This window comes from Bubalus kerabau, chromosome 1 (assembly GCF_029407905.1).
Source record: "Bubalus kerabau isolate K-KA32 ecotype Philippines breed swamp buffalo chromosome 1, PCC_UOA_SB_1v2, whole genome shotgun sequence".
Taxonomy (NCBI): domain Eukaryota; kingdom Metazoa; phylum Chordata; class Mammalia; order Artiodactyla; family Bovidae; genus Bubalus; species Bubalus kerabau.
In genome coordinates this window covers 35,877,194-35,899,876 of record NC_073624.1, presented here as the reverse complement: position 1 = coordinate 35,899,876, position 22,683 = coordinate 35,877,194, and the positions used below count along the sequence as shown (strand labels likewise).

General features: G+C 38.6%; 1 protein-coding gene across 9 annotated transcripts in view; it reads left to right on the top strand.

The window, feature by feature from the left end:
• The window catches only part of SOX5 (SRY-box transcription factor 5), a 1,162,090-nt gene that overhangs the window by 553,388 nt on the left and 586,019 nt on the right, over window positions 1-22,683 (top strand). For 7 of the 9 annotated variants that reach the window (XM_055571976.1, XM_055571993.1, XM_055571999.1 and 4 more), the window contains one exon: window positions 13,014-13,055. The exons of 1 other annotated variant lie outside the window; for it this stretch is intronic. The gene's annotated coding sequence lies outside the window, so the exon portion shown is untranslated. Of the gene's footprint in view, window positions 1-13,013; window positions 13,099-22,683 lie in introns of all 9 variants that reach the window. One more of the 9 variants, XM_055571986.1, reaches the window with a different exon arrangement.

Sequence of the window (22,683 nt, the reverse complement as noted above, 5' to 3'; positions counted from 1 at the left end):
CTCATCTCACATGCTAGCAAAGTAATGCTCAAAATTCTCCAAGCCAGGCTTCAACAGTACATGAACCATGAACTTCCATATGTTCAAGGTGGATTTAGAAAAGGCAGAGGAACCAGAGTTCAAATTGCCAACATCCACTGGATCATTGCAAAAGCAAGAGAGTTCCAGAAAATCATCTATTTCTGCTTTATTGACTGTGCCAAAGAATTTGACTGTGTGGATCACCACAAACTGTGGAAAATTCTGAAAGAGATGGGAATACCAGACCATCTGACCTGCCTCTTGAGAAATCTGTATACAGGTCAGGAAGCAGCAGTTAGAACTGGACATGGAACAACAGACTGTTTCCAAATAGGATAAGGGGTGCATCAAGGCTATATATTGTCACCCTGCTGATTTAAGTTATATGCAGAGCTGGGCTGGATGAAGCACAAGCTGGAATCAAGATTGCCGGGAGAAATATCAATAATTTCAGATATGCAGATGAGACCACGTTCATGGCAGAAAGCGAAGAAAACTAAAGAGTCTCTTGATGAAAATGAAAGAGGAGAGTGAAAAAGTTGGCTTAAAACTCAACATTCAGAAAACTAAGATCATGGTATCTGGTCCCATTACTTCATGGGAAATAGATGGGGAAACAGTCCCAAAATTTATTTTTCTGGGCTTCCAGAATCACTGCAGATGGTGACTGCAGCCATAAAATTAAGACGCTTACTCCTTGGAAGTAACCAAGGAGTTACTGACCAACCTAGACAGCATATTAAAAAGCAGAGACATTACTTTGCTCACAAAGGTCCGTCTAGTCAAGGCTGTGGTTTTTCCAGTGGTCATGTATGGATGTGAGAGTTGGACTGTCAAGAAAGCTGAGCACTGAAGAACTGATGCTTTTGAACTGTGGTGTTGAAGAAGACTCTTGAGAGTTCCTTGGACTGCAAGGAGATCCAACCAGTCCATCCTAAAGGAAATCAGTCCTGAATATTCATTGGAATGACTGATGCTGAAGCTGAAACTCCAATACTTTGGCTACCTGATGGGAAGAAATGAGTCATTTGAAAAGACCCTGCTGCTGGGACAGATTGAAGGTGGAGGAGAAGTGGATGACAGAGGATGGGATGGTTGGATGGCATCACAGACTCAATAGACATGAGTTTGAGAAAATTCAGAGAGTTGGTGATGGACAGGGAGGCCTGGTGTGTTGCAGTCCCTGGGGTCGCAAAGAGTGGGACACAACTGAGCGACCGAACTGAACTGAAATATCCTATTAAGCAGGAAAGCAGCAGATTTATGTTGGAGGGTAAAAAACAATGCAATCTAAAGAGTAGAGACCAAATTTCTCTGTCATACTATAGTCATAGTTAAGATTTCAGCATAGGGCACAAACTTTTGAGAGAATTGTGATAAAAGTCTCGGATAAATTGTGAAAGCTAATTCGAGAGTGTGGTTTGAAAGGCTTTGGGATTTTCTTTTACAGGTACAAATTTTGTTCATGTGAAAAAAAAAATAAGACTTCTTAAATTGAATATTGAGCTTTATTTGGTAATTTACAGAAATAAACATTGAGCATGACACCAGGTTTGTGTGGGAGTAAGGTAAATTTGGGCTCAATGACTGATGTACTGTTTGAGTATAAACATTAGATTCCATATTGCAACTGTCTGTCACTACTCTTGTCATTAATCAAATAGGTTCTAAGATGTACAGCAATGTTTAAGTGTATTTAATAGTTAGTTTTTATAATCACTGCTGTAACTATCCAGGTACAGATGGTAGCTTCTTTTTTTTCCTCCCCTATTTAAGTTTGTGAGATCATTCACTGTCTTTCTATAGAATTAGAATCAGATATACAGGTTGGATTTGATCTATGGAGTTTGGTATCATCTATGATCTAGTGGAGATGTAGAATTTAAAAATTGTTTGCAGATGGTGATTGCAACCATGAAATTAAAAGATGCTTACTCCTTGGAAGGAAAGTTATGACCAACCTAGATAGCATATTGAAAAGCAGAGACATTACTTTGCCAACAAAATTTCGTCTAGTCAAGGCTATGGTTTTTCCAGTGGTCATGTATGGATGTGAGAGTTGGACTGTGAAGAAGGCTGAGCACCAAAGAATTGATGCTTTTGAACTGTGGTGTTGGAGAAGACTCTTGAGAGTCCCTTGGACTGCAAGGAGATCCAACCAGTCCATTCTAAAGGAGATCAGTCCTGGGTGTTCTTTGGAAGGAATGATGCTAAAGCTGAAACTTCCGTACTTTGGCCACCTCATGCGAAGAGTTGACTCATTGGAAAAGGCTCTGATGCTGGGAGGGATTGGGGGCAGGAGGAGAAGGGGACGACAAAGGATGAGATAGCTGGATGGAATCACCAACTCGATGGACATGAGTTTGGGTGAACTCCGGGAGTGGTGATGGACAGGGAGGCCTGGGGTGCTGCAATTCATGGGGTTGCAAAGAGTCGGATAGGACTGAGCGACTGAACTGAACTGAACTGAAAGTGTTGAGATAAGAGGAAACAAATTCATATTATTTTTGTATGTAGCCTGATGATAGATCAAGCACACCTATAATCTCATTTGTAAATGTCTATGATCTTACAAGTAAAAAGTGGATTTGGGGGGGAAAAATGGGGGCAGTTAGTTAAGTGAACTTATTCTATATTTGTCTACATTGAACTTTGATAGAAACAAAGATAGTTATGTATTGAGTGCAACTTAATATGTATTCAGCATCTTTATAGTAAATGGTGGTGGTTTAGTCACTCAGTTGTGTCTGACTCTTTGTGACCCCATGGCCTGTAGCCCACCAGGCTCCTCTGTCCACGGGATTTTGAAGGAATAATGCTGGAGTGGGCTGCCATTTCCTTCTTCAGGGGATCTTCCCAATCTAGGGATTGGACAACCCAGGTCTTCTTCATTGCAGGTGATTTCTTTACCCACTGACCCACCAGGGAAGCCCCTTAGTAGTGTTTAATTTCCAGTGAACCAAATTTACTTTAAATCTCATGGATTAATGACTTATGCTAGCTTTTAAAGACAAGATATTTCTTAAATTTCCATGCTAACACCATTGTAACTGGTACACTCTTTAAGAGTCATGTTCAGTTCAGTTCAGTTAAGTCGCTCAGTCGTGTCTGACTCTTTGCAACCCCATGAATTGCAGCACGCCAGGGCTCCCTGTCCATTACCATCTCCCAGCAGCCATGAAGAGATACCCCATGTCCAAGGTAAGAGAAACCCAAGTAAGATGGTAGGTGTTGCAAGAGGGCATCAGAGGGCAGACACACTGAAACCATAATCACAGAAAACTAGTCAATCTAATCACACTAGGACCGCAGCCTTGTCTAACTCAATGAAACTAATTCATGCCCGTGGGGCAACCCAAGATGGGCGGGTCATGGTGGAGAGGTCTGACAGAATGTGGTCCACTGGAGAAGGGAATGGCACACCACTTCAGTATTCTTGCCTTGAGAACCCCATGAACAGTATGAGAAGGCAAATGATAGGATACTGAAAGAGGAACTCCCCAGGTCAGTAGGTTCCCAATATGCAACTGGAGATCAGTGGAGAAATAACTCCAGAAAGAATGAAGGGATGGAGCCAAAGCAAAAACAATACCCAGCTGTGGATGTGACTGGTGATAAAAGCAAAGTCCGATGCTGTAAAGAGCAATATTGCATAGGAACCTGGAATGTCAGGTCCATGAATCAAGGCAAATTGGAAGTGGTCAAACAGGAGATGGCAAGAGTGAATGTCGATATTCTAGGAATCAGTGAACTAAAATGGACTGGAATGGGTGAATTTAACTCAGATGACCATTATATCTACTACTGCAGGCAGGAATCCCTTAGAAGAAATGGAGTGGCCATCATGGTCAACAAAAGAGTCCGAAATGCAGTACTTGGATGCAATCTCAAAAACGACAGAATGATCTCTGTTTGTTTCCAAGACAAACCATTCAATACCACAGTAATCCAATTGCTTAAATTCATTGTGTGTATATTTTTCTTTTAAGAAGATATCAGAAGTGTGCAATCAGAGCACTTTCTAGGTAACAGATCTAAATTTGAATCATTATTGAAAAATTCTGTTTTCTAATACAGATGTTCATTTGAAAATGATAGATGGTCCTTCAGGAACCCAGAAGTGTTTTCATAGATTCTCATGCCTAGTTGGCAGTTTTATTGAAAATGGCTGTAAATCAGGAAAGAGAGCTGAAAACACATTTCATGTCATCTTTAAAGAAACTGTAAATTATTGTTGCAGAAAATGAAGAGGCCATTTTTATAGAAGATAGCAAGATAAGATGTTGAAATGGATAGCGGAAAAAAAAAAAAAAAAAAAGACATGTTTCTAAAGAAGTGCCTCCAAGAGTTACTTGTTAGTTACAGTATATATGGGAGGGGTATGGAAGATAAAAATTAAAGTTAAGATTGTCTATGAAGTCCAAAGTATAAATGAGCTTTAGCCCATTTACCTGTGCTTCTCCTTTTTTTTTTTTTCTTTTTTGGTGATGGTGATGGTGTGCTTCTTTTACAAGATGTTTATTCACTAGAAAAGTGAATTTGAGCTCATGTAGTTTAAGAACCAGGTGATGTCCCATTCTCCAGATGCATGTGCTGTTTGCTTCTTCCAGAATAAATATCACAATTCTGGATGAACAACAGCTGGAAGGCTTGCATGTAGTTCCATTCCTCATGGGTTCACAGGATGAAATCACTTGTGCATCGTTGACAGTTTCAAATGGAGAAGAAAAGTGCATTCCATCGTGATATGTCACAGAAAAATCTTTTTAAAAAACTGTATTTTCCATTTTTGAGCTGTACACTTTAGTATAGTGAATGAGTTGAAAGACGTTATCTTACACCCCAACATTCTCTAAGACTTATTTATGCTTTTTTTTTTAGTAATCTTTTTGAAATTAACATGTCCTAATTACCAAAGTCTAGTTCGACAATGCATTCAAAGTAGAAGCTGTTTGATCATTGTACTGCTAATGTTTGTATGGGTATCTTTTAAAGCATGTAGAACTTTAATATTAATGTTTAATTTTATTTCACTTTTTCAGGTGAGGAGTAGGTTTTCTTTGGCAACGTCTCATTGAGTAGTGGGTGAAACAGTGCTAACAGACAAAATCCTGTCCTGGGAGTTAGTGCCTGTGGCCATACTTAATGCCACTAAGGAGCTTTGTGGCCATGGTCAAGGCTCTCATCGCCTTGTGCACACTTCCTCCTTGATCAAATGAAGGGTTAACTTTGGATGATTTTCTTTTCAAACCTGTGAGCCTGCACTGTCTTCTACATAGGTCTCAAGTTTCTTGATATTTGCTGCCATCATTGTTCTCATGTATTTCTGACTTTCACTATAGATACTATCAGTTCCATAAATTTTGGTGGTTGAGTATATTTAATGATTTACTTTATCATGCAAATCTTTTATATGGCAGTCTGTTTTTTCATTCAGGAACATACATTAGTTGTCACTGCTCTTGGCAACATTGATAAACTTATCAAATTTAGTTGCAAACTTATTTAGAAACCATGCCATGTACTTGATTCACAACTGAAGATATAGAACATAACTAACGCCTGGTGGGCTGCTGTCTGTGGGGTTGAACAGAGTCGGACACGACTGAAGCGACTTAGCAGCAACAGCAGCACACCTTAATGGGAACAGAGAAACCTGAATTCCAGTCCAAAGTTTAACATTAGCTGACTCTGGGTCTTTGAACAGGTCACTTGTGTTTCAACTCATTCATCTCTAAAATAAGGGGAAGAGGGAATTCTTTGGTGGTCCAGTGGTTGAGACTTTGCCTTCCAATGCAGGGCATGAGAGTTAGATTCCTGGTTGGGGAGCTAAAATCCACATGCTTTGTGGCCAAAACCCCCCAAACATAGAACATAAACAATATTGTAACAGATTCAATGAAGGCTGTTAGAAAATGGTCCCCATAAAATAAGGGGAAGAGACTAAGTAATGTCTAAGATGTCATCTGACATTCAGGTTCTGTCATTTTTTTCCTGTAAATGTTATCATCAAAGTGATAAACAAATTTGCTTAGCATTTTCATAGCCTGCTCTTTCTCACGCATATTTAATCCTCTTTTAATTCAGTGACGTAACACACATTTATTGACCACTTACTGTAAACTAAGCACTCGGAGTCAGAAAGTACAAGATTTGAATACAGTTATTACTTAAAAGTGGGCAAATCTTCTCACCTTCTTGAGCCATCTGCTAAATGAAGATAGTAATCGCTGCCTTACAGGGTTGATAAGAGGATTAAATAAGGCAATAAAGTCAATAGCCCAGTTCCTGCCAAATAGAATGGGATTGATATTCTTAACAGTGCCTTATGCTGTGCATTTAATTTTAAACCATTAATCACAGGGCATATTTAATGGTCTATACAATATAAATATAGTAGAACATCCCTTGAGTGTAATGGATTTAGAATTTCAGATGCAATTTTATGTTGATTGAGTTTCTTATCCTTTCTTTTGGAAACCTGGTACAGAAATACTTGTCTACTCTTGTATTTAGGATTAACTGAAGTTAAAATGAGATAAGGCAAGAAAATTTGCAACATAGTATTTGGCATGTAACACTTGAAGATGTTTGTTTTAGGCAAAACTTCCCTGGTGGCTCAGGCAGTAAAGAATCTGCCTACAATGCTGGGGACCCCGGTTTGACCCCTGGACGAGGAAGATCCCTCGGAGAAGGAAAATGGCTAACCACTCTAGTATTCTTGCCTGGGAAATCCCATGGAAAGGGGAGCCTGGTGGGCTACAGGCCCTGGGGTCACAAAGAGTCAGACACAACTGAAGGACTAACCCAACAACTACCACCTGTGGCAATTAGGCAAAATTAGTCTAGTTTTGCTCTAGACAAAATTTATCCATGTATTCATTATCTGTGGTGGAGAACTGACTTGAGAATGAGCTGAAATAAACCATCTGGGGCAACAGAAATATGTTATCTCTTAACCTGAATGTTATTACATAGATAAGTACATAGGTAAAAATTCTTTTAGCTGTATTAAGACATTTCATTGTACTGAATGTAAATTATACCTAAAAATATTCATTTTATCCCAACACATAAATACTATATTAGTTTTTATAGCTAGGAAAATATCAGTTAATAATAATATTTTTCTAATGCCATAGCTAAAATGTTGCTCTCATACAATACTTTTTTCAACAATACATAAAAGTGAAAAAGAGCACCATGATTCCTTGAAGCCCCTGGTTCCTGAAAGTTGTTGGAGCAACACTCAGTGGTTCTATGTATTTCACCACCCAGTTGTTTCAATTTGGTACACCATATTTTAGGATATTTATTGCCTGCTTACTTCTCAAATCTATTCTTTCCCCTGGTGCAGACAAAACTGTACATCATGGAGTATTATTTTTATGAGGGCCTGGTCAAAAGGACCTGATCAATCCTCTGGCCTCTTTCTTCATGTTTTTATCTGAGATGAGGACTAACTTATGACTTCTTCCAATCAGGCTTTATTTAGGATCGGGTCTGTAGGATGGAGTGGAAATGGCGGGGGCGGGAGCGGAAGGGACAGCACAAATATATACATACAATGTGTAAAAATAAAGAAAGGCATCTTTTGTTACAGCTGGTTGCAAAAGAAGTTTCTGCTTGCATGGCTGAAGATGGTATGAGATTAGTGGAGTTGTAGCATTGTCAGGACAAAGACAGTCTGTGTGAGAGGGATCAGTGTGTTTGTTCAGCAGAGCTTTCTCTCCAGTTGTTGACAGATTTAACTGGTGTGATGTCAGGCCTGGCTAACTCCTCCCCACGATTGTCAAGAGGCAGTCTTTGCAGTAGTAAGTGGCCATGTGGAGTATACCATGAATTCCCTATTTGTGTAGTAGCTGTAGCTTAGGGTGGAGATTTAATATTGAATGGACTCCAGATTGTCTAAATTGCAATCACAGTGTTTATTTAAATAGCCTATGGGGACCATTAAAGCATTTTAACTTTTGCTCCTATGTTTCTCATGTTATGAAATCTTGAAGCACATGGGGGAGAAAAGGAAAATCCAGCCTTGTAAAAGCATTAGGATGCTAAAAGTTCTCCCTGCTGCCAAAAATGCTTCAAGAGGTTCAGTTCTCTGAGCTTCCATGTAATGTGATGGATGGGATCCTGCTGTGGTCCCTAACTAGGGGATTTTCCTTATGCAGATATACTCATCTGTCACAGAGTAACCACTACTGTCTCAGCTCGAGATCTTTCCCCATATCTGATCTCCACTTGTAAAGCTAAGGTCTGTCCTGATTACAGTGAGTTGTTACAGTGCTGCAGCTCTAAAACTGTGCAAAACTCTCTTTTAATCACATGAAAACTGAAAGTCACTCAGTCATGTCTGACTCTTCTCAACACCATGAGCTATAGCCCGCAAGCCTCCTCTGTCCATGGAATTCTCCAGGCAAGAATGCTGGAGTGGGTAGCAATTCCCTGCTCCAGGGGATCTTCCCAACCCAGGGATCGAACTCCGGTCTCCTGCATTGCAGGCAGATTCTTTACCATCTGAGCCATCAGGAGCCCCTCATGTAAAATTAAAAGCTTAATAATTTCATGGCAACTATGTGATTAAAAAATTATTAAGCTTTTAACTAACTCAAGTTCAGTCCCTGGCTCTGGAAGATCCCCTGGAGCAGGGAATTAGAACCCACTCCAGTATTCTTGCCCACAGAATTCCATGGAGCTTTGCGGCCTATGGTCTTGGGGTTGCAGAGTCAGACATGATGGAGCGACTAGCACTTTCACTTTTTCACTTTTACATAGAGAAGAGCTATGTCTTTTACTCCTCTGGGAAATCCAGGGTGAAGGTGAAACTCACTTTGGTGTGTGAGGCCATGGACTTGCCATGCCGAGGAAATGTGTCCATCTGTTTCTGAAGCAAGACTTTGGAACAGAGAGCATGACTTTAGTTTCCATGCTGTGATTTAAACACAGCACAATTAAAAACACTTCACGGTCATTGTCAAAGGGCTCACAGAAAGGTCTACAGTCAGTTCCCTTCTTTAGGAAGATTTTTCTATTCCTTTGAAGATCCAAAAGCTGGGGTGCATTTGAAGATACTAAGTATTATTTTCTGATTATGGCAGCAGTCTGATCCAAGAGATCTTTCTGAATCACTGAGCTCAATTTTCAACTTAAGAAAAATCCTTACTAAGTTTCTAGGGCTGTGCTAACTGCCTGGGGCTGTGTTGAAATTGGTCTCTATTCTTGAGGCTCCACCTCTAGGTGAGAGGAAAAGGTACGCCTCACTAGACTGTTCAGGGCACTCTCAGGGCTCACTAGACCAGCCCCTCTGCATCTGTTTGCCTTGTGTTTATAGTGTGATAACAATACCTATCTATCTCAGAAATAAACTGGTGGTTAAGGTGCTAATGTATATGAAAGGCTTTGGCCCTTCTTGAAATAAAAATACTATAGCAGCAGTTTTGCCGAGGGCATGAGAAAATCAGCAGTAGCATTTTGCAGCTAGGCAGTAGCCATTTAACTTGACTCAGATCATGTGCAATTGAAGGTTCTTTTTCATCACAAGTTTTCTGAAATATCTTTTTATGTATCATCTTGATGTATAACTACAGGGTTAATTACTTCCAAATACATCATAATGTAGGAGTACAAATTTTCCTAATATTCTTTACGTTGTTCTTTATTCCACATTAGAATAAAAAGTCCCAGATTTCTTTTGATTCAGTGTTCCAAATATTTGGAACAATGTTATCAGTATTTCCCACTGTCCTGTTGTATACTTGCCTCTCATCTCTGATTCTTTTTTTGGAAACATTGTTGACAAAATCCATAAACTTTATAGAAGCCCCGTTTTACCCACTATTTTCCCTTTCTTGTCACAATAAACTTTTTTTTTTTTTAAGAATTGATCCATAGCTTATTTATTCTCACTTTTAGTTTCCTCTTGCTTTTAACTACCTCTTCTTCACCCTATCCCCTCTCTCTGTATTTCCTAATTGTGTAAGTATTGTGAACTATCCAAAGAAAATAAAAGCTGTGTAGGGACACGACTGAGCGACTTCACTTTCACTTTTCACTTTCATGCATTGGAGAAGGAAATGGCAACCCACTCCAGTGTTCTTGCCTGGAGAATCCCAGGGACGGGGGAGCCTGGTGGGCTGCTGTCTATGGGGTCGCACAGAGTCGGACACGACTGAAGTGACGTAGCAGCAGCAGCAGCAGAGGGGAGTGAAGAGAATGCTTAATCCATGAAACTGATGATCAGTCTCAGAAGAACAAGAAGCTGACCATATGTCTCCTGTTAGAGGGTGATATGTGCTTCCTGGGTGGCACTAGTGGTAAAGAACTCACCTGCCAAAGCAGGAGACTTAAGAAACTGGAGTTCAGTCCTTGGGTTGGGAAGATTCCCTAGAGAAGGGCATGGTGACCCACTCCAGTGTTCTTGCCTAGAGATTCCCATGGACGGAGGAGCCTGGCAGGCTGCACGTCCATAGGGTTGTGAAGAGCTGAACATGACTTAGCACATAGAGAGCGATACAGTATATATGACTAATTAGAAGAATCTGTTTGTTTTGAGTTATACTAGATAAGAGTACATATCTTTCTTTTATCTGATATTCTTCTAATTTCCAAGGATATTTTTTCTAGGACTATCATCCTCCAAAAAGGATATTTTAACTTAATATATTGTTGAAAAGCACTGGAGTTTGGGACTAGAGGGGACTCAGAATTATTTTATTTTTCTGGAGCAAACTCTTGGTACTAATACTGTTGATGGTTGTTTTTACTATATTACATTTTGCTGAGCCTGGGGACTGCTTTTGGAAGGTTTAGAAGTATCCAGGGAGGCGCCTGCCACTTTGATTATTCATACCCAGCTCTTTATTTTTATTTGAGACATAAAATAAAAACACACCCTGGCTTCTGCTCAACCTCAACTGGCGTTCTTTTTAAAAACAAACCCCAAACTGACCAAATGGCAGCAATACAAGTTTTTCTGAGAGTGACTCATCGTTCATGTCAATCAGAGTTCATTTATGGAAGCATTAAATTCTAGTGCCGGCCAGGCCACCTTTAGCCAAGTTAAAATGGGATGGGATTTGGTAGGCTTGGAACAGAGGACCAAAAGGAAAACCAGGGTGATGCTGTGACTCAGAAAGTGACTCTCTTCCTTCTGAATCAGAACCGAGCCACTGGTAGAATCTGTTCTCTCTGGAAGATGGCAACCTTTAGGTGAAAGGTTAAATGGAATCTCTGACCACCTATGTTCATCTTGTTGTTGGTTTTAACTCTGTGCCATTTTGGATAATTGCTTACTCTTCACCTTTTCCCCCATTGCTTAGTTGCAAATAAGAGTAATTTTTTCCTTTCTGTGTGCCTTAAGACATGTTTAAGGGTGACTGTGAACTTTTAACCACTGGTACGTTTTATACCAGTGGTGGTTTTGTTTCTGTAATGGGTTAACTGATTTCTGCAAAAATGTACCACAGTTCTGCTCTTCTGATAAACACTGAAAAATGTTTCTGTAGATACTTGCCCTCTGGAATTTGCTGCTTATTCTATTTATGTGCAAACAACATCAATTCTAGTTTTCACACTTTTTTGTTCATTCTTTTTCTTAGTATTTCTCAGTTCAGTTCAGTCGCTCAGTCATGCCCCACTCTTTGTGACCTCATGGACTGCAACAGGCCAGGCTTCCCTGTCCGTCACCAACTCCTGGAGCCTGCTCAAACTCATGTCCATCGAGTTGGTGATACCATCCAACCAACTCATCCTCTGTCGTCCCTTTCTCCTCCTGCCTTCAATTTTTCCCAGCGTCAGGGTCTTTTCCAGTGAGTCAGTTCTTCATATCAGGTGGCCAAAGTATTGGAGCTTCAGCTTCAGCATCAGTCCTTTCAAAGAATATTCAGGACTGATCTCCTTTAGGATGGATTGGTTTGATCTCCTTGAAGTGTAAGAGACTGTCAAGAGTCTTCTCTGATACCACAGTTCAAAAGCATCAATTCTTTGGCTCTCAGCTTTCTTTGTGGTTCAACTATCACATCCATACATGACTACTGGAAAAACCATAGCTTTGACTAGATGGACCTTTGTATTTTTCTCTCTCTATTTTACTTCCAAAATGATTTTACAGGGATTAATTGTGTTAGAAAGCACTTATCGATCACCTATTATGTGTGTCTACTTCATCTTTTTTTTCACTATGTCTTTATCAGAAGCTCTTGGGTTGACCAAAAATTTGTTTGGGTTTTTCTATAATATGTTAAAGGAAAACTGGAATGAACTTTTTGGCCAACCCAAAATTTAGACTGTTTTTACAGTTTTTAATATTTAATTGATTTCTTTGTTGTTGTGTTCAGTTTCTAAGTCATGTCTGACTCTGTGACCTCATGGTCTGTAGCCTGCCAGTCTACTCTGTCTTCCACTGTGTCCCAGGGTTTGCTCAAATTTATGTCCATTGACTTGGTGATGCTACCTAACCATTTTGTCCTCTGCCACCTCCTCCTTTATTAAATTAATTTAGTAGATTGATTTCTACTTCATGCCACCTTAAAGTTCAGGATTTTATTAAATCTTCCAAATACGTACATTTGTCAAATTGTGTGTGTGTGTGTGTGTGTTTTTCTGTATTGACTCTTTTTAATAAACAAGATCAGATTTTAAGAACACTCTACATTTCTCAGCCCTCCATATCAACTGATAATCAGGAGAGGGTTTATCTCTTTTTGGCAAATTTATATGGTTGGTTCATTACAGAATTATGACCATTTTAATCCCCAGCACATTTGTTCATTCTGTATTTATTCTTTTAATGCACAATTCTTGAAATCCTAATATGTACATTTAGGTTATAAGTTCCTTGAGGTATTATCATACTTTTGGAAGGAAAAAATAAAGGGATGCATGGATTGATAACCATAGCCCCTTCTTAGAGTACAGCTCCTTTATAGTGAAGTTGACTATGTCCTCATCCTACTCCAAATTAATTCAGGATTCATGTGGTTTTGTAATTATAGGTACTGAGCCTTTGTGTTGTTGGCAAAGGAGAGACAGAAAAGGTAAGGATTGATGCTCCGTGGAAATCAAGGGCCTGGGACTGAGGTGAGGAGATGGGAATGTTGACGGTGGTCATTGCGGGCAACTGACAATTTAAAGTCATGGACTTTGGCATTGAACCTATTCAGTGATTAATCATTTTGGAGGTATCTGTCCCCAGTCTTTATCTTATTAGCTTGAATATTCTCAAATCTATCATCATGTGTACCAAGAGTTGATTAGAAGCAAGTGGCTTGCCTGTGGAAACTGGACTTCTGATCTTTGATTAGCAAGAACATCACTACTACACAACATCCATATGGTTCTTGCCTTTTTCATGTCATTGTATTTGATACCTGCAACTGGTTAGTTCCTCTTCCTTCATCTTCAAGGGGTTGGAAGACAATGAATAATCAGACCTGGAGTCCAGAACAAGCAGCTAGTCAAGATCAGGTTCTTGAATTTAATCCCTCCGCCAATCCATTGTCGTTATTAAGGTAACTGCACACGAATCTGACCATTGCATACCCTCTAATCCCCAAACGATTATACCCTTTTGTTCCTCATTGCAAAGCAAATTGCCATTCTTCATCAGGGAGGCTTTTCTATGCAACTGGGTTTAATTTTAAAATTAAAGCATTTGGAAATTAAGGATAATTACCTTCCAGTTTTCATTTTCAACCTCAGCTTAAAAATTAGTATCTCAGAGGAATGTGTATGAAATCTCTTTAGCTAATAGCCTATATTTGTGCCCTGTGTCCCTACACTCTTCTGGTAAAGAGAACTTAGGCTATAAACTCTGTCATGTGAACACATCCTCATGTATTAACAGGCATATTTTAAGAGTGCAACCCTTCTGAGATGTGAGTTCTTGAGTCATGAGTAAGTCATGAGCCCTGAGCAAGTTCATATATATATATATATATATATTTATATATTTATATTTATACACACACACACACACACACACACATTCATTGTTCTATATAACAAATATTTATTGAGCATACCCTTTTTGAGTCCAAGGTATAGTAGCGCACAAAGTGAGGTCCAAAACCATAGGAAGACAAAGACAATAACCTTGTAATGTTTTAAGGAAAAATAAAGCACATTTAATTTTATTATGGATGCAACTTTATTTCTAATTATATTATCTTACACTTCTTATTACTATAAATTTTTTAAGGATTTCTCATTGTTTTAATGTTATACTTTTATGTATTTAAAAGCAGTTTGTAAACTATAAAAAGCTGGATATATAAAACATATGAGTTAAGAGCACACAACTTTCATTGGAACTGATCTTGTGCCATAGCTACTGGATTTTCAAAAGTAAATTTAAAATATACTATCCCAGTGTATACAAGAGTTATCTCAAGTGCTTGAAATATTGCATTACAATCTCTTTGGATGAGGTTTGGGAGCCTGTAATTTTAACAAACAAACTAGCCAACTCTAGTGCTGGCTGTGGGAGGACCACACTTTGAAAAATGCCATATTAGAGAGTTTATCAGAGGGGGGCTTGGAAGGGGCCCTCTGAGAATTGAATGCATCTCTCTTGTTGGTGCCTCCAACTCAGCAGCTGACATTGGTGATGCATTCAGTTTTTTTAGGCCATCCATGTGCTAGGTACAAGCACTGTGGAGATAAGTAAGTCGTGGACCCTGAGCTCAATGATCTCACAGTTTATATACACCATCCTAGACTTCTCTGCCATTTTATAACTAGTTGTCATGCTATCCTGTGGCATTTTCCATTTATCTACTATTTATATACTTATATATTACTACATTGCCACATTGATCCTGGATGCATGAGTTTTTAAAAATTACACATAGTTATCATTACAGATGAAAACAGAGGCTCAGGGAAAACTAGTTATGTTGGCCAACTTCTGGTTATGTAGAGCAAGGATGTGGCAGAGCTCGATCCTCTGATTCTAAGTACAGAGTTTGTTTTTTTCCACTTCATTGCATTTGTGTGCCTTGTGAATATGAGTTTAGAATTCAGAGTATTTCTTTACCTCTCACAGGTATATCATAATATTCAGAAATTCTTCAATCTGTGTGCAGGTTGTTAGTGCCATGTTCCCAGCCACTGAAAAATGAACTCATTCAGTATCCTTAAGTAAAGCCAGATGGCTCCATTGAGAATGGCAAGGATCTCTTGTAAATAGGATTACTTGTACATTCCAGAAACTCATGACAACTGACACATGAACTAATACTAGGAAATAATGTATAGACTTTCTGGGAGGGAGCCAAACTTTGACCACCTCCACTTGAAATGTTCCTCACATTAGAGACTCTGCTTAGTCTTAAGTAGTGCCATTGCTAAAGTTTATTTTTTGATTTACTACGTCTAACTGTTATTTGTCTGTTCATTCACTCATTCAATAAACATTTACTGAGCACTAATTGTATACCAGAACAGGCCAAGTCACTAGTTATAAAATCATGAATGAGACATGTTCCCTACCCAAATATGAAGCAAACTATATGTAATGACCGCAGAGGCGTGAATAAGGGTCTTTTCTATGATTTCTCAATTCTGACAGTTACCAGTGGAAATACTGGTTGGAGAAGTGAGTGTGTGGGTGAATTCTTCAGGAAGGGTTGAAATTTGTTATAGCTACGCATCTGGCAGTACTTAAGAATTATGCATGATTTCATGTTTCCATGGGCACACGGTACATTATAACACATTATGTAATAGGCTGGTTGATAAAGCACTTTAAAATAGTATGACATTGTGCCTCTCTTCCCTCATCCTTAAATCACTGTACGCACATCAGTTCTCACAATATTATTCCTAGGAGTTGTTGTGAGGATGTTTTTATTATCAGTCATCGCTGTGGTAACATCAGTCCAGAGCTGAAGAAAGTGAAATGCAAAATAACTTGCCCAGGGCCACTCTACGAAAGATAGGCAGCATCGCATCCCATAATTCTCTTTCGTTTTCTGAGTCTCAGAATTTCTTTGAAAGACTTGCTAGCCTGGATATTTTGTTCGTTTATTTTCCTATAACTTAGCATGGTGCTTCATATAAGGAGTAGAATTTTCTGTGGGTGGCCCACTGGCAAGCTCTTAACTCTTCAGGGCCTTGTCTTGAGGAAGATATGGTTCCCACTCTTCTACTTTTTCCTACAGAGAAACCATAGTTGAAGAGCTCTGGTCTGTATACTAAGGAGATAGGTCTTTGTGGACTTGAGTTTCAAACTTTGTAGAATACTCATCAGTTTCTGTCACTCAGCAACATTTAAAGCCATTGATATTTAATCAGTCGTCCAGTTAGTTTCTTTTCTGTAAATATCTGCCTTATTCTGACAGCATCTAGCATTCTTTAGCACAGACCACAAGCTAACAATGTTGAAAATCAACTGTGCTAGAACCAGAAGGAGAAATCAGAACTAAAGGTGAAGATCTTTTCAGACTTGATTCCACTCAATGCTTCTTAGCTATGCAGTAGAGAAGCCTGAAAGAAAAAAAAAAACTAAAAAAAAAAACCATTTCAGAGTCAGAGAAAAATTTTCTTTGCTCAGGCAGGTCAAGTCAGTTACTTTTCCCTTTCTTGTTGTTGCTGGTTCACATCAGTTTACCAACTGCACAGTCAGGAAGTGAGTCTATCTTTTAGACTAGACTTTTAGACTATCTTTTAGTTTAGAAGCCTGTGATGTATGACTTGGTGCGCATATGAGGATGTCATTTGATGAAAATTAGTTGATTCAACTCTTATAATATTGGTTTGCTTCTTGAATATATCTTTTTTTCTCTCTCAAACTGCTATATTAAAAAAGAACAAAACTCCCGTTCGAACACAACAATTATTTGAAACCATTTTCCACAGAGCAAGAGAATACTTTATATAGTAATGAGTAGCAAGCCGTGTTTTAATGTTCGCATGATTGACGCAGTGGTTCACAACAGTTCCTCTGGAACCATTCTTGCTTCTTACATTATAAGTACAGTCTGTTCAAAGAAGGGAGCAGAAGAAAGAAAGTTTCTTTTCTGGCAGGTTGATGCAATGGGTATATGGCAACCATATAAACCTCAAGTGACTCAGTTATTACAAGGGACCTAATTACTGACCTTTTTTGGGTGACACTGAATACCTTTCTTAGGACCAGATTGCTTAGCTTTTTGCAAAAAAGTTCCTGTTTAGAGTTTTGCACAAAAGTTGTTGTTGAGAGTGCAGTAGTAGCGAGATGAAGTGGGGTCTTGGTTTTTATAAAATATTATTTCTATCTGGATAATCATTTGGATGTGAGACTGAGTGTTACGACTACGGCATGGGTACAGTGATAACTGGTTCTGGCTCCTCTGCAGGCACAGTGAGGCCAGTTGGAAATACTAACACAGATTGGAAAGCAAGACAAGCTGACTTTTGGTGTTAACCTTAATACTTGAGATGTTGTTCAGTCACTAAGTCATGTCTGACTCTTTGTGACTCCATGGACTGCAGCATGCCAGGCTTACCTTTCCTCACTATCTCCTGGAGTTCGCTCAAACTCATGTCCTTTGAATTGGTGATGCCTTCCAACCATCCCATCCTCTGCTGCCCCCTTCTCCTCCTGTCCTCAACCTTTCCCAGCATCAGGGTCTTTTCAGTGAGTCTGCTCTTTGCATCAGATGGCCAAAGTATTGGAGCTTCAGCTTCAGTAGCAGTCCTTCCAATGAATATTCAGGGTTGATTTCCCTTAGGATTAACTGGTTTGATCTCCTTGCTGTACAAGGGACTCTCAAGAGTCTTCTCCAGCACCACAATTCGAAAGCATCAATTCTTTGGCACTCAGCCTTCTTTTATGGTCCAACTCTCACATCCATACATGACTGCTGAAAAAACCATCGCTTTGACTATGTGGACTTTTGTCAGCAAAGTGATGTCTCTGCTTTTTAATATGCTATCTAGGTTTGTCATACGTGTACACACATGTTCATGCTCAGTCATGTCCAGCTCTTTGCAACCTCATGGACTGTAGCCCATCAGGCTCCTCTGTCCATGGAATTTTCCAGGCAAGAATACTGGAGTAGGTTGCCTTTGTTCCTCTAGAGGATCTTCCTGACCCAGGAATCGAACATAAGTCTCTTGCACCTCCTCACTGGCAAGCAGATTCTTTAACACTGCACCGCATGGCTTGTCATAGCTTTTCCTAAATGCTTAGTACTACTTAAAAGTTATCCCTCTATGAACTGAACCAAGGTGATTTTTTTTTTTTTTTTTTTTTTTACTCCAACTGTGGTTTTCATCCAAGATACTCAGTTTTGGTAAGGAAACCTAACAATAGTAATAACTAAAATGACAAAGAAAACATTCAACCTTCACCGTGCATTTGTGCTAAGTCACTTGGTTGTATCCGACTCTTTGCGACCCTATGGAGTGTAGCATGCCAGGCTCCTCTGTCCATGGGATTCTCCAGGCAAGAATACTGGAGTGGATTGCCATGCAACCCAGGAATCAAACCTGCATCTCCTGCATTGGCGGATATGTTCTTTACCACTAGCACCACCCAGAAAGCCCAGCCTTCACTGAGTACTTGCTAATTACAAGCATCTTAAGTTCTTCACATACATTGTCTCTGTGAGGTGATTTATTACCCTGAGCTGGTTGTAGGTGACAGAAACCTAATTCAAATATGCTTGAAGGAAAGGGAGTGTTGTTAGTTCACTTAAGTGTGTGTTTCACAAACTGCCTAGCTTTAGGCATGGTCATTTCAAGGTTTATGTGCTCTCCTTATCTCTCATCTTTCTTTGCTTTTCTCTGTGATGGCTTCAGTTTTAGACAGGCTTTTGTGCATATGACCTAAAAAGTTAAAGCTTCTTTCCTCATAATTCTATCAGAATTCCCACATAGGTCATCTGTTGGTTCTGCCCGTATACTGAGTCCACACCTGAACCCATTTTTGTGGGTGAAAAGATAAAACGCTTTTTTTTTTTTTTGGCCAAGGCATGGTTTGAGAATGAGGGACCAGTTGTTTCCCTACAGGGAAAAAGAAAAAAAATTAATGTGAAGTTGACAGACAGGTAAAAATAATTAATCTCCATGACATCATAGCAGTATCATTTTTTCTTATTCACAAATATAAGAACATTGCCCAAGGTCACAGAGCAAATATATGGGAGGGTATGGACTATAACCCCATCTGTGTGATGCCAATGCCCATGTACCCACAAGACACATAACAAGGTTGAGAGTATAAGACTAGAGGGAGAAGGTCTAGGTGTGATTCTGACTCCACATACCACTTACTAGAACCGTGCCTTGGGGAACAAGGTAGTCTTATCAAGTCTTTGTTTCATTTCCTATAAAATGAGGATAATAATTGTATCTACTTCATAGGGCAAGACTGTGAAGATTAAGTGGCATCAGTGAATGCAGAGTGTTCTGCAGAGTTCCTAACACATTCTAAGTGCTCAGTACATGGTGGCTAGTATGACAGTGTTTTGTTTTCTTGTTTTATTTACCACAAAACTGTAATTTAAATTATCAGCTGTTCTGACTTCATGTTTAGTTGCTCATTTACTCTAGGTAAAAAAAATGGGTTAATAAACCCAAGCCATCACCTGATTAAAACTCCACATTTCTTCCATTACATAACATCGCCAATTCCATACACTTAATTTATTTTTGAAATATTTTTGATATTACTTTAGTAGTCTGATACGGTTAACTCTTTTACTATTGCTTGATGAAGCAGTAAGTTTGTACAGAAAGGGAACCACATTTGTTGTGTACCTGAAACTAACACAATGTTGTAAATTAGCTCTGAAAATGTTAGTCGCTCAATCATGTCTGACTCTTTGCGACCCCATGGACTAGCCCACCAGAATCCTCTGTCTGTGGAATTCTCCAGGCAAGAAACTGGAGTGGTTGCCATTTCCTTCTCCCAGGCACCTTCCTGACCCAGGGATCGAACCTGGGTCTCCTGCATTGCACGCACATTCGTTACTGTCTGAGCTACCAGGGAAGCCCCCAAATTAATTCTACTCTAATATAAAATGAAAATTTAAAACAAAGGGAGGACCACATTTTTTTCCTCTACTGTATGTTTCACAGTACTTAGAACTTTGTGTATACAATGCAGATATTTGTTGATTTCATTTATTATTTTTCTGTACTTTTGATTATGGCTGTATCTTGAAAGAGCCCTCATAGGAAATTAGCAGGCAAGATGTGGTTCCTTTTCCTTGAAATTTATAGGTGAATCCAGATTTGAGGGTGAGGCTGGGAATCAGATACCAGAAATCTGTGGGAAGAGAGGGCATGCCCCATCCCCAGGGGCAGAGGCCATCAGAGAAGACTCCTTGGGCTTCTAAGGAGTCCATCCAGCTTTCCTTGCATGTCTACCTCATTTTCAAATAAAATTAAGGCAGCATGGTGAGAATAGAATCTTCTTTAGCAAATCCATTAAAAATCAAAGTTTGAACTAGGTAAGTAGAGTTTTCTAAATTGTTTCAATGATTTGCAATGCCTCAGTGCCAAATGTGGGTTTTTTTATCTGAGAGGAAGAAAATAAGCTACTTAGCAAGATCACTCTTCTAACCACCAATCTAGCCTGTTTCCTTTTAAGATAATTAAAGATTTCGGTAATATGGGAGTGTTTTGAATATGGATTTACTATCAATATCACACAGGAGAGCTGATTTCAGAATAAGGTGCAATTTAATGCCAGAATTTCAATATTTAAATGTCTTAGAGATTAGACTATAATGATAAATATGATATGCATATAGTATTTGTATATATATGTATAAAACATTGTATATAATTACAGAGAGACTACTTCTGTAGCAAGTGATAATTTTAAACTCCTTAAATGTTATAATAAAGTGAAACAGCATAGTTAGATTAATGAAGTGTTTCTTGAGTCTTGGTTATAGACTATTCAAAAAGGAAGCACATATTTGACATATATTCTCACAAGAATCATGAAAGGCTCTTTGACATTTGTCTTCACATTATTGGATCCTCCCACCGGAAGAAGTGACTTGAACAGAGCCTTAGACAAAGCTATTTAAACCACCTTTATTTATTTATTTTTTAAGGAGTTTATAACAGCAACCTGGTCAAGGTTCAAGGTCATGGGCTCTTTTCATGTGGTAAAATACTTTGGCTACTTTCTAAAGTGTAGCATTTGGACTGGCAGCCTAAAGGCTAAAAAGCCTATATCTTTTAACCAGCATAAGACAATAACTATTCCCTCTATATTTACAGAATTTTTTTTTTTCTTTACAAAAGTAATAACACTAGGTAAACAACAAAGTGCTGCTAGCATTTTGGAGTTTTCAACTAATTTCTCAGCAAAGGAAATATACTGTGCCCCGGTTGTATTTAGTGTAAAAGTAAGAGGAACATCCTTGAGACAGAAGCGATTTTTCTAGTAGGTTACCTACAAGGATATATATTGATTTCTATTGGTAGTACTGGCTTCTGCCTACAGATGTACATTGTGTCCAGGGGTTTAGAAAACAGAGCTTTTAATTCTTTGTAAATAGTAGCATTGTATGAGAGGGGATTTTTTTTTTTTTCACTGCAACTACAAAAAATATTGTGCACGTTGGTTTAAAATGAATTGACCTTTTGTTTCAATGAGGGCGGTGTGTTACTTGTTATGGAGTGACTCCATTTGCCCATGCAAATAAGCACAAAGCCAGGATATTATCAGGCAATGGCAAAATTAAGAGGTAGGTCAGATTTAATGGAAACATCTGTCATTAACCCTTTTACAGAAACTGCCTCGGGGAATCCTTGCAGATAAAAGCTATGCTAAGCTATCTTACCTTGCTTTGCAGAGCTGCAAAGGCATGGCAATCACAACACAGAAATTCTGCTCAGAGAATGTACTTGAAAGACTGGCACATTTTAGAATATGGAAGAAAACAACAAGGTTTATTTCGTGTGGCATTCTCTTTATAAAAAATTTAAAGTCAGTAGAACAATTAAGGCTGCTATTAATTTTTAGATTTTACACCAGCATAATGTTCCCCACTGTTGGCTACATTATGTCATTCCAGTGTCATCATATTAATACCTCAAATCACAAATGAAATATTTACAAGCTATTTTCTGAAATTATGTAAAACACGAAGTTAGGAAAAAAAGTGTACCCATATCTGCATATGGTACTCCATGTTTTGCCTATGTTGTGCAGTAGTGATAAGAGAAAGTTAATTTTGCTAACCGAGCATTTATTGAAGATAATTTATGAAAGTTGCAGTCACTTGGATGCCATTTATTTTTGTTGCTTTAAATTATCTGTTACCAATAAAAGTATATATGATTTGATATGCATTTGCAATGAAATTTAAAACACAACTTTAAAAGATCATAATCATGCAGTAAACTGCATTTGAAAAACATTTTTAAGTTTATGTAAGTGAACACTTAAGTCTTAATGTTAATTTGTTTAAAGAGGGCTGTGGGAAATCCCTGATTATCTCCATAGGGGGAAGCATTGCAAAATGATATTTCAGGTATTTTAGTTATGTTTATTCACAATATAACTGCCTTTAAAATTATCTTGCCTCTCATTTCTCTCAATATTTTTATTTTCACATTTGCCTTCATTGTGATTTTTTATTATTTCTTCTTTATGGGATTGTTTTTGTCTCCTCTTTTAACCTTATCTTCTTACTGTTCTGATGAGTATAGCCT